Source organism: Pongo abelii, chromosome 15 (assembly GCF_028885655.2).
Source record: "Pongo abelii isolate AG06213 chromosome 15, NHGRI_mPonAbe1-v2.0_pri, whole genome shotgun sequence".
Taxonomy (NCBI): domain Eukaryota; kingdom Metazoa; phylum Chordata; class Mammalia; order Primates; family Hominidae; genus Pongo; species Pongo abelii.
Genome location: NC_072000.2, coordinates 89,670,407 through 89,681,986, shown reverse-complemented (window position 1 = coordinate 89,681,986; position 11,580 = coordinate 89,670,407).

Genomic DNA, 11,580 nt, shown 5'->3' with positions numbered 1-11,580 from the left:
TAGACTCAAGTGATCCACCCGCATCGGCCTCCCAAAGTGCTCAGATTGCAGGCATGAGCCACTGTGCCTCGTGCAGAAATATTTATTCTGGTTATATGCAATGCATCTTTATTAGTTTCTATTCTGTTACATTCTATAGTGTTCCCTTTTTTAACTAATCATGTAAAGTTGGTGGATGGTATCAATGTATTAGTTGTGATATTGTGCTATAGTTATGCAACATGTTATCCCTGGGGAAACTTGGTGAAAGGTATGAGAAATCTCTGTATTGTTTTTAACAACTGCATCTGGATCTACAATTATCTAAAAATTAAAAAAAATCATAAACTACAAATTTGTGATTCACTAATGCTTCATCAACAGAAATTTATAAGATGCTGTGACTGAGATAGTAACAAAATTGTAATGAGTAAAACAAGAGTAAAAAAAATTGTAATGAGTAAAACAATTACAAAATTGTAATGAGTAAAACAATGATAAGATATCATTATCATTTTTCTATATTATTGTAAAAGTTCTAGCCACTACAATATGATAAGAAAAAGGAAATATTATTGGAAAAAATAAAACTGGAATAATTTTCAGGTTATAGCATGATTTACGTGAAAAAGTGCAAAAAGTATAACTGGAAAATTGACAAAAGACAAGGCAAGATGATTCACAAAAGAAAATATTTGAGTAATTTTAAAAAGTAAAACTGTTTGCTCTTACTATTAAAAAATAAAATGCTGTTTTTTGGCCAGGCGCGGTGACTCAAGCCTGTAATCCCAGCACTTTGGGAGGCCGACGTGGGCAGATCATGAGGTCAAGAGTTCAAGACTAGCTTGACCAACATGGTGAAAACCCGTCTATACTAAAAATGCAAAAATTAGCCAGACGTGTTGGTGCGCACCTGTAATATCAGCTACTTAGGAGGCTGAGGCAGGAGAATCACATGAACCTGGGAGGTGGAGGTTGCAGTGAGCCGAGATTGCACCACGGCACTCCAGCCTGAGCGACAGAGTGAGACTCCATTAAAAAAAAAAAAAATGCTGCTTTTTTACTCATAAATATATTTTAAGAAAATGCATAAAATTTTATTTTTTTTATGATTGTGGCAAGTATCATCTTCAACTGCCTATGTAAGCAGAAATTGCTACAAATATTTTGGAAAACAATTGTAAAACTGTTAACTTATATAACCTTAGTTCATATAGCTTTTCCCAGTAAATATTTGTTCTGGAATCCATTCTAAATACATTAAAAAAAAAAAAACTTGGGTAAGAATTTATATGACAAATTGTTTGCTACAGCTAAAGTTATACTAGTAACATAATAAATAAATAAAGGTTTAGTCAGAATGTTTAATATTAGGTATCTACTTGAAAACCCATGAAGGGATTATTTACAGCTTTAGCAATGCTTTTTACTAAGAGTATTTAATAACAGGAAAAATACTAAAATATAATATTAAAGTATTAATAGTCATTTCTGAGCAAAGGCATATAGTTGATTTTCCTGCTATTTTTTGCACAGAAACAATTTACATGATCTGAAGTGGCTGGCTCAAACTCTGTTCAATACAAGTGCTTAAATTAGTCAGTGAAGGCTGCCATAACAAAGTATCACAGATTGGGTGTTTTAAACAACAGAAATTTATTTTCTCACAATTCAAGAGGCTGGAAGTGATCAAGGTGTCAGCAGGGTTGATGTCATTTTGAGGCCCCTGTCCTTGGCTTATAGATGACTGCCTTCTCTCTGTGTCTTCACATGGTCTTCCCTCCATGCCTGTCTGTGTCCTCTTCTTATAAGGATGCCAGTCACATTGGATTAGGGCCCACTCTAACAACCTCATTTAACATTTACTGCCTCTTGAAAAACCCTATGTCTAAATACATTTACATTTTACGGTACTGGGAGTTAGGGATTCAATATATAAATTTTAGGAGACATCATCCAGTTCATAATAGTGCTCTAGACAGATCAAATGCTGCTACATACACCCAAGCCATTCTGCTCCGGTGGAAATAGGTTGTCATGGTCAATAATGATAGAAGATAGATTATTAGACACTGCTTAATGTAAAAGCACCAAAACTCCTGTGGCCTATCAAGGTGGAAGATACGCTGTCTAGGGTCATTGTACAGATGCTGGACTGGGCTATCCATCAGAGTACAAGAATCTCATGGGATGAACTGGCAGGATGGAAGGTTGATACACAGAGTTCTATGTGTCCTCCAGGAAAAGACCCAACAGTGTGTATCATCTGTGTAGATATCTCTTTGTGGTCTTGAGAAACCTCTTAGCTGGACAAGTTCAGTACATTCTCCTTTCATAACAAGAAAAACAATGACCACAACAAATAGTTGTGGCTGTTAAGGGCGAGTCACTGTCACACAAAAACTATTGTGTTGTATTGTGTTTGCCATTAAAAGTAATGGCAAAAACCGCAATTATCTTGGCACCAACCTAATATTACTATGTTTATAAGATAAAGACATATATTTAGATGACAGAGAGTTCCACTAACAAATTACATTTTTATATACGAATGGTTAGCCTGACTATAAAGCTTTTCTGTCCACAAGGACTCCTTCCTGAGGGTTCTGGAAAGCAGCTGTTGTATAGACCTCTTGAGTATTTTGACACTTAAGACAACAGAGGGAATTTACGTAAAGATTTGTCAAAAGGAGATAAGAGCTTTCTTCTAAAACTATGTTAAGTGGAGAAGAAGATGAAATGCTTTTGTTGGTTTGTAGCATGTGAATACTAGCCAAAATATAAAATAAATATCTTGTTTTCTGCAGTAGAAAACTGAGGAATCTAAAGAAATCTCATTTGGAGGATGGTACAACATTGTCTAAATAAAATATCTGCTTCTATCTGAAGCCATGGACAGAAATGAAAAGACTTCCAGGCTCTCAATAGGCCTGGAGTTGAGGAGAAGTTCAGTTCACACATTTGAATGTTTGAAAACAAACAAAACACCCACCTCACTCTGCAAAGACACGTTTCTCCTTAAGCGTTGTCAAATTTCTTCTAAATTAAATGGCTAGGCAGTTACATATAAATAAAGGCTATTGAGCCTCAAAAAACAAAGGAAAAATATTTCAGTGTTTCCCAATATTATTTTTATCACTTCCTTTTCAGTAAAACTCTGCTAATGTATATTTTATATACACACAGTCATGTGGAAATACATCCTGAGAATCATATCATGAAGCTATTTTATCATTGTGTGAACATCAAGTGTACTTACACAAATGCAGATGGTGTCACCTACTACATACCTGGGCAATATTGTATAGCCTATTGCTTCTAGGCTACAATCTCTATAGCATGTTATTGTACTGGATGCTATAGGCAATGGTAACACAATGGTGAGTATTTGTGTATGTAACACAGAAAATGTACACTAAAAATATGATATTATATGCATCATGTGGTGCGTGACTGCATAGTTAAATCCTATACAAATATTAGTGTCAATATATTATACACATTACAATGTATTATAAGGTATACAAAAACAAAAATTAAAAATGTTAAAAGAACATGATCAGGTAAATACAAGTAGAAATCTTAATACTGAATTCCTCAATCTCTGTGATCAGCTAGGAAGTTCCCTGGGATGTGTATAATCCACTTTAGGGAACTCTGATCCATATTGTAGGTTTAGTGCTTAAGGACATTTTCTTTTTTTTTTTTTTCTTTGAGACAGAGTCTCACTCTGTCACCCAGGCTGGAGTGCAGTGGCGCGATCTCGGCTCACTGCAGCCTCCACCTCCTGGGTTCAAGTGATTCTCCTGCCTCAGCCTCCTGAATAGCTGGGATTACAGGCGAGTGCCACCACCCACGCCCAGCTAATTTTTGTATTTTTAGTAGAGATGGGGTTTCACCATTTTGGCCAGACTGGTCTCGAACTCCTGACCTAGTGATCTACCCCCCTCGGTCTCCCAAAGATTACAGGCGTGAGCCACCATGCCCAGCCTGAAGGACATTTTCTTCCCTCCTATGGCAGTCTACATAGAAGCACCAAGAAAGGACTTATAAATGGTAGCTGTGGTTCCTTTTATCTCTATTCATTTTTTCATTGATCAAAGCAGTATTTCACAGTATCATTAAAAAATAACATAGTATATTACCTTACTGTCATATTAGGCCTCTCTCTTAATAACATTTATTGTCAGCTTAAATGGGCAGACAAATTTTAAGGGAAGTATCATCAGAGGATATTTTCTCAACTCTCTCCTAACAATTCTTAATAGGGGAGTGATTTACACAGTTCTCATTATAAAAGGCATTGATTATTCCTGTATTAAGAAACATGCCACGAAAGAAATTCCAAATCATATAAATATGCCTATTTGTCCCGATTAATTAATATCTTTAAATTAAGGAAAATAGACTGATGGTCACCTTTAAGCCTGTGAACACACTGGGTTCCTCTTTTGATTATTTTATTTTATTTCTGGCATGCACAGCTTTATATTTTTTTCCCATTGTAGTTTTTTTTGGTTGTTTTTCAAATATGAAACACTGGCAATAATATGACCACATTTATTTTTCAGAAGGACTATCTGTATTGTCCCAGCCGGTGAGTCACCTCTGGATGCGGCACTGCAATCCTGATAAATCAATCTGCAATAAGCAGCATGTTTTCCCTTCAAAGAGGAAAGGGAACCCATTGGCATTTGCAAAGACCTTCCTTAAACCCAGCCTTTCCCAGGACTAGAGAACATTTCCAATCCAAGCCCCCACCCGAGGAATACATCACCATTCACACACTCATGTAAAAGGATATTTTTTAATTCCAGCTCATTAAACAGTTCAGGGAAACCAGTATGGAAAAGACAGTGACGTATTTGGCATAACAAACAAGGTGGCCACCAATGTATCACTTAGGCACTGGCTTTTGGTATTGGCAATCCTATAAAATGCAGTTTCTACCTCACATTGCCATGCCTAATTTAATTTGTTAAGTCATGGTGGAAGACTATTTCAAGTGAAATAAAAGCAATACTTGGCAATAACTTTTCACTGCAGTGTACTTACATAATCTAGCATTTATTTCAAACTCAATTTACTAAGGCAACACAAATACAAAAATTAATGCTATACTTATACTTTACAGTCACCACTAAATAAGTGCCTTTGACAAATATATGTCATACTTGTCTTTTTACCATCAACACTGACAGTTTGTAAAGTAATGTAGGTAATATAACAGTGAGTAACACCTTTACGCTCATACTGACATCAGTGACAATATAAAAGAAACAAGTTTTGTTTGTGAGCTTTCCTTCCCAATATCTTACTCATATTTTCCATGAAGTTGATAAAACTCTAGTGTTTCAAATAGGCACATTTGTCTACAAAGAACAGACACATTCAACTTAATGCAAGAAATAGAAATTATTGTAAGGCTTCCAGCAGGTATAACAGAAGAGGCCAGACAATTTGGCTTTGGAAAGTCAGAAAGGACAGGACATTTACTAGATCAGTCCATAGATTTTTTCATTTTGGGAATTTACCATTAGGTTGACTCAACTATTATACTTGTCTGCTCCACACTGTCAATTTCTAGCTACCAAATTCAGTTTATCCTTATAATTTATACTCAACACAGAGGAACTCTGATAGACTCAATTCATATTTTACAGTCTGCTGGCAACTACCCACTGCCCAATGGGCCATTAAGCAAATGGACCTGCACAAAGCAGAGACCTTTAGGTAAAGTGTTAGATGGAAGGCAAATTTGGGATTCACTGGAGCAGAGATTGTGCATCTATTACACCTAATTTTCTGAATCAACCATCTAGTTGGTTGGATCCAACCAAGGATTCAGTTTCACTTGTATCCAAAAAGCTTGGGTTCTAACTTCATTGGGAAAGAACATGCTAATATGGCCCACTCTCACCCTTTTGCTAGTGACCCAATTAATCCATTTCCAATACTAAACTGTACCTAGGCATGTATCCTTCTCGTCACCATCTTGAACATACCTGATGCGTATCATTAATGGCGCACGCTGTAATTGTCATCTTCTCCCCTAAACACCCTCCTGAAGAAACTGATTTTGGCTTAACCACTTTCACTTGGTCACTGAAACGTAAATGCGCAAAGCTCATCAACCCAGAGAAGTGGTTTGGGAGCATTGAGGATGTGGAGGCTGTATTGTGTCCTAGAGAACATTTGGCAATGTCTAAAGACATTTGTGGCTGTCACAACTAAGTGAGTTTTACTGCTATCTAGTGAGTAGATACCAGGATGCTGCCAAACATCCTACAGTGCACAGGACAGCTTCCACAACAAAGAATTATCTGGCCCAAAATGTCAATAGCATCAAAGTTAAAAAAAAAAAAAAAACATTGCTTAGAGGCATTCTGAAACTCACATCCCAGAAGAACACAGATGCAGGCTAATTTTGAACAGACCAGTCTTCGAGTTAGAGCAAATCCTAGTAACTGAAAGAGACCCCTTTTGTAAACATCCAATCTGGAAGAATTGGCCATCCAAGCAACTGTCACCCTGTATTGCATTCCTTGCCAGTATGTGCATGTTCTGACCTATATACATGCACAGATTCTGGTGGGGAAGTATGTCTCTTGCCCTTTCTTCTTGCAAAAGTCAGTGTGAAAAGTAGAATATCCAGTTATACATTTCCCCAAATATCCTTCCTGTTGCACTCATAGAAACTTAGAAGCCTGATTGCAAATAGGACTCCTCATGCTCAGTTAGGAGCTTACAGATCTAGCCCACCATAATCCTCCACTACTTTAGTGAATTTAGGGAAGCCTACTCAACTTGATCTTCATGAATGCTTGGAATTCAAATGAAGGGGTTGAATCCAGGGAAGGAGCTAATAAATTTTTTTCTGGATGATTGCTATATGGCAGACCCAGTGCTGGCTTGAAGGGAATTATAAAATTGGAATACAATCTTTCACTGATTAGATAATTATGTCTCTCAAATAAAATTGTGTTTTCCTATGAATGTATTTTTCCTTTATGCCAACGATAGCACACAGTACCAGAACTATCCTTTGTGCTTCCTGAGTATTTTCCGAACATGGGATTTTTTTCTTAACTCTTTATTCTTCCCCAGTGCATATGAGGAATACATTAACAGTCCCATACGTCCATCAATTACAACAAAGTGGCTATTTTTAAGTAAATGTGTGTTTCAAATGTGTTGAGTTTGGAGGAGAGATAAGACAGGAATGAAGGAATTTGACAAACTTTTCCAAGTATATCTGACTCTCCCAATCCCAGGAAAAGTGATTGTTTTATACTTTTTTATCAACATCTCAATTCCAGTGAAACTATTCTTGGTTTCCAAAATATTTTGAATCTTGTTTCTGCCTCAATACCTAGTATATCCTTCACTCATAAGTTTTCCTAAAACCTGAATTACAATAACAAAATGTATTTATTTGTATCAAGCACCATTGGCATTTCTGTGTGTCTGCTGACTCCTTAAATCCTTTGAGGTAGCCACTATTATATTCCCCAAAATTCAGATGAAACAACTGAGGCACAGTAAGTTCATGGAAGATTGGATCCTGGCCGACTCTCTCCAGTGCCTAAGCTACTCCAACATCTCTACTTATCCAAAGCTTTTAAGTTCTATTTTGATCCTCTTGTAAGAATCCCACAAGCTTTAAGTCTCAGGCATCTGCTTCTCAACTCACAGCATTATTTCAGACACTTTTTTGGAAATTCATTGTGCACTTCCTTGCGATTTCTCTGGTATGGCTGTACTGCATATTCAAATACGTGCATGGCTATTGGATAGTGCAATTGTTGAGGTGCAATTGATAGTGCAATTCATGGTCTTCTTATGCTCATTTTATCTTTTTTATCTTTCTAGTCTCTCTGCCATTATTATGACTACCAGCAGAAAGTCAAAATCTATTTGCTTCTAATTGTGATTTCTATATAATCAAATGAAATCCAGAAAGACTTAAAACTTCAAACTTATTCCAGATGATATAAAAAAAAAAGCTCTATTTTTCTAACATTAAAGACTTGAAGATAGACCAATGTCGTTACCCAGATTATACCCACAAGAACAGTGGACCCAGCCAGCCCAGGTGACATGGGGAGGGAGAGAGAGAGACTCATTGGTTGGTGGCCAAGCAAGTATACAAGAAACCACTCCTCCAGCTGGCTCCAATTTGGGTGATTCCTTCTTCCCTTTCACTCTGCTTCCCCTGATTTTTTTCTTCTCTATCATAGTCATAACCACATTGATAGGGGACAATTTTTTTTCTCAGAAAATTCAGCAGAGCCAGTTTCCTTGTCGCCTCGTTTACCCTGCATCTGAGCTCCTATAACATTTGTGTTATGTTTTTTATTATCACATTTTTTGATTCCAAATGAATTATTGATATTCCTTCCTGGGTCCCATTTCTGAAGGTCCTGTGTGTGTTTCACTGACTTTTGCAAAACATCTAATATGCTTGTTCAAATCTGGAAGGGTTCAAAAATTACCCTTCAGACTAATATGTTTGTTAGGTGCATGTTCGTGTGTTTGTTGATATAGTAAATATATATTTGGTTATAAATACATATAAACATGATTCACAAATACCAGTGATAACAAGGAATCAACATTTGCATCTTTGTGAATTACATGTGTGATGTCTTTCTGCAGAAACCCTATATGGTCTTGTCCCCTTAATATTTGTATACAGTTTCTTCTGGAAGCTAAGTTTGCAGTGTTAAGCATTACAAGTTCAGACTTTTCATGTTGCACAGTAAGAAGTCCTCTGTACAACTTAATGACAAGGTCGACTTAAACAAGATGGGATGTTGATATAATCTATAATTTACTTATTCAATAACAGAGAACAATGATCATCCAACTAATGTGCTATTTGGTAACAAGATGCAATCAAATGGCTTGGGGATGAAACAACTGTATAAGCAAGATTTTAGAAGGCCAAATATGGGACTCTGGGTCTAAACGTTAGACACCATATGCAAATTTTATAGCTCACTCTTCCTGAATAAGAAATCCTGTTCATGACTTAAATGTCATAAACATTTTACAAGTCTTTGCTAGCAGCAGATTTCCTGTACTGGGAGTTAAAGGGCAAGTGTAAACTTGAGAACATGATCTACATATGTATGACAGATATTAAAACACACCGCATGACCTTTACAAACATATCAGGCTGGCCACTTTCATCCTGAAGATAAACTGCCAGACTGAATCCATATTTTGATCAAGTCACTGATGTGTAAAATCTGTAGCTTTAAAAATGTAAGGGTCTCCATCTGTATAATAATATTGACAAGTGCCACATATTCTGTGAGGTTTTGTATCCTTCAGAAATTTTTATCTTTCTAAAATTCCTAACCCAGAAATACAATCTGAAATGCAGTTTATCCAGATAAAGTAAATTATTCTTTAATTGGGTTCTAATGAATTACATTAATGTAATTAATTTTACAACTTGATTATGTCCTACAGGGCATAATTGCAGAAGCCAATAGCTTAAAAGTTCTCTGTCTTCAAAATATATCTTGAATGACTAAGTCAAGTTTATATTACTTGACTCTAGGTTTAAAGAGGAAAGAGGGAGGAGACAAATGAGAAGGGCTGTTTCACCTTGGGAGACATGGTAAGAAAAAGAGACTGAGTGATGTCTGGTGGGTCAGTGATAGATGGAGACCAGACTGTTTTTGCCTCTTGGTTTTGTGCAGGGCCAGATCAAGGTATAAATATCAAATAATGCATTCTCCTTTTCACTGAACTTTTGTCTGCCTCTCTAACAGAAACTTCCCAAGGGGTTTATTTATCAGTAAATTAAAAGAGAGACTCTATAAGCCATAAACATAGAAACCAAAGTTTAAGCCCTGAGAAAGAAATCTGAATCTATTTTCTTTACAATTCGGATTACAGTCTAGACCAGTTTAATAACAGCATTAGTTTTATCCACTCAGGAAAATTAAGAGTTGGAGTGAACAAATCTTGCTATGCCAGAACAAACTTCCATCCACCTGAAATGGCATTTTTGTGTTCTTGTGCTTTTTCTGATGCCATGGAAACACCACTCTCAAGTTAGAACGGAGAAAGTAGCAGAAAACACATAACCTGAAAACATGAACTGTGGTCTCATATATGTGCCATTTTAAATACCTGGAAATTATGTTTAATTTGAATGGCTGATATTTCAAGTGGTCTTGAGGCCTTGCACTAATTCTAAAGCAAGTGCTTACCAGGCAAAGAGATGTCTTAAGGCACTGCTCACTGGTTATGTATCCAGAAATCTCAACCATAAAGAGTGTTTTCTTCTCTGTTTCAAACTGAAAGCCCAAAGAATGTGAATCTTAAACATGCCATATCTTGAGAATTAAGCTCTTACATATCTGGATACTCAACTTATTTATTTTTGTAAGAAACATTTTACAAGGCTCCTTTTTAACGTGAGCCAGTAGTGCAGTCTTTTGTACACTGAGAAGATATAAGCCTGAGAGAAAGATTGCTCCTGCACACTAAATGAATTAAGATTTTCAGACATGCCCTGAGACCACTGTGGAATCTAATATATAACATCAGGAGAGTTTATTTTTCCATGTATCCTTCTTCCAATTACTGTATATTCTAGCACTGCCACTTCATGTAACATTATGTAAAGAATTCTCTATTAAAGTCATAGCAATAAACTCCAGTGCTTCTGGTCCACTTTGCATGAGATAAACATCCCACACGTGTTACTCATTTTAAGTGTATTTCATCTGTGCTTGCTGTCATTCAGGCTAGATAACCAATATAACATCATGGAAAGTAATGTGATACTCAAGATATTATTAGTGTTATTATTTTATCTGAATTTTTAATCCAGCTTGCAAGAATGTTTTTCTTGTCTGGAAAATAAGGAGACTGTGATCCTATCGCTGCACAATCTGTTAATAGCAAACATCGAGGAAATGTAATTTGTCTGGTTTGATAACTTTGTCAAGGGAGTTTTAGAAACTACTCTGAAAATTACCTGTGATCCATTTGGGAGGAAAAAAAAGATGTGATTTTACAAGAGAAAGGAATTTTCCCACTGGATATGGCTACTTGTATAAAGGCAATCATATAACTTTTTGAAATTATATTCCCCTAAATGTTTAAGTGAAATATTAAGTATGTGGCTTTACTAAAAACTTGGAGTTTATTATTTCTATGCTGGGCCAAATTTTTATTTCATTTTCTGCATTTAACCATGAACTTATTTTATTAGTATGCCATTCATTTTGCATATACTGTCTTGCCCTGTTGGCTGATTTTTTTTAACAATACGCCTTATTTTATCCACTAGATGAGAAAACTGCAATAAAACTATTATCTTATTATATGTTTCTATAAGATTTAAAATGTTTCTGGGAACCCAGAATATTTGAAACTAAGTATATTTTCCCATGCTAATTTTCACCTTGGGCTATATAGCTCTCTTTCTGTTTCCTTCTTGGATGTGTAGTATCTACTGATTCATTAGTGTATTCCTGGGGACTGGTACATAGTGCATCATCAATTAATGTTTACTGAATTAAATTAGTGCTCAACATGCACCCATCTTGTGGAATACCCAACAGTATAAAAAGA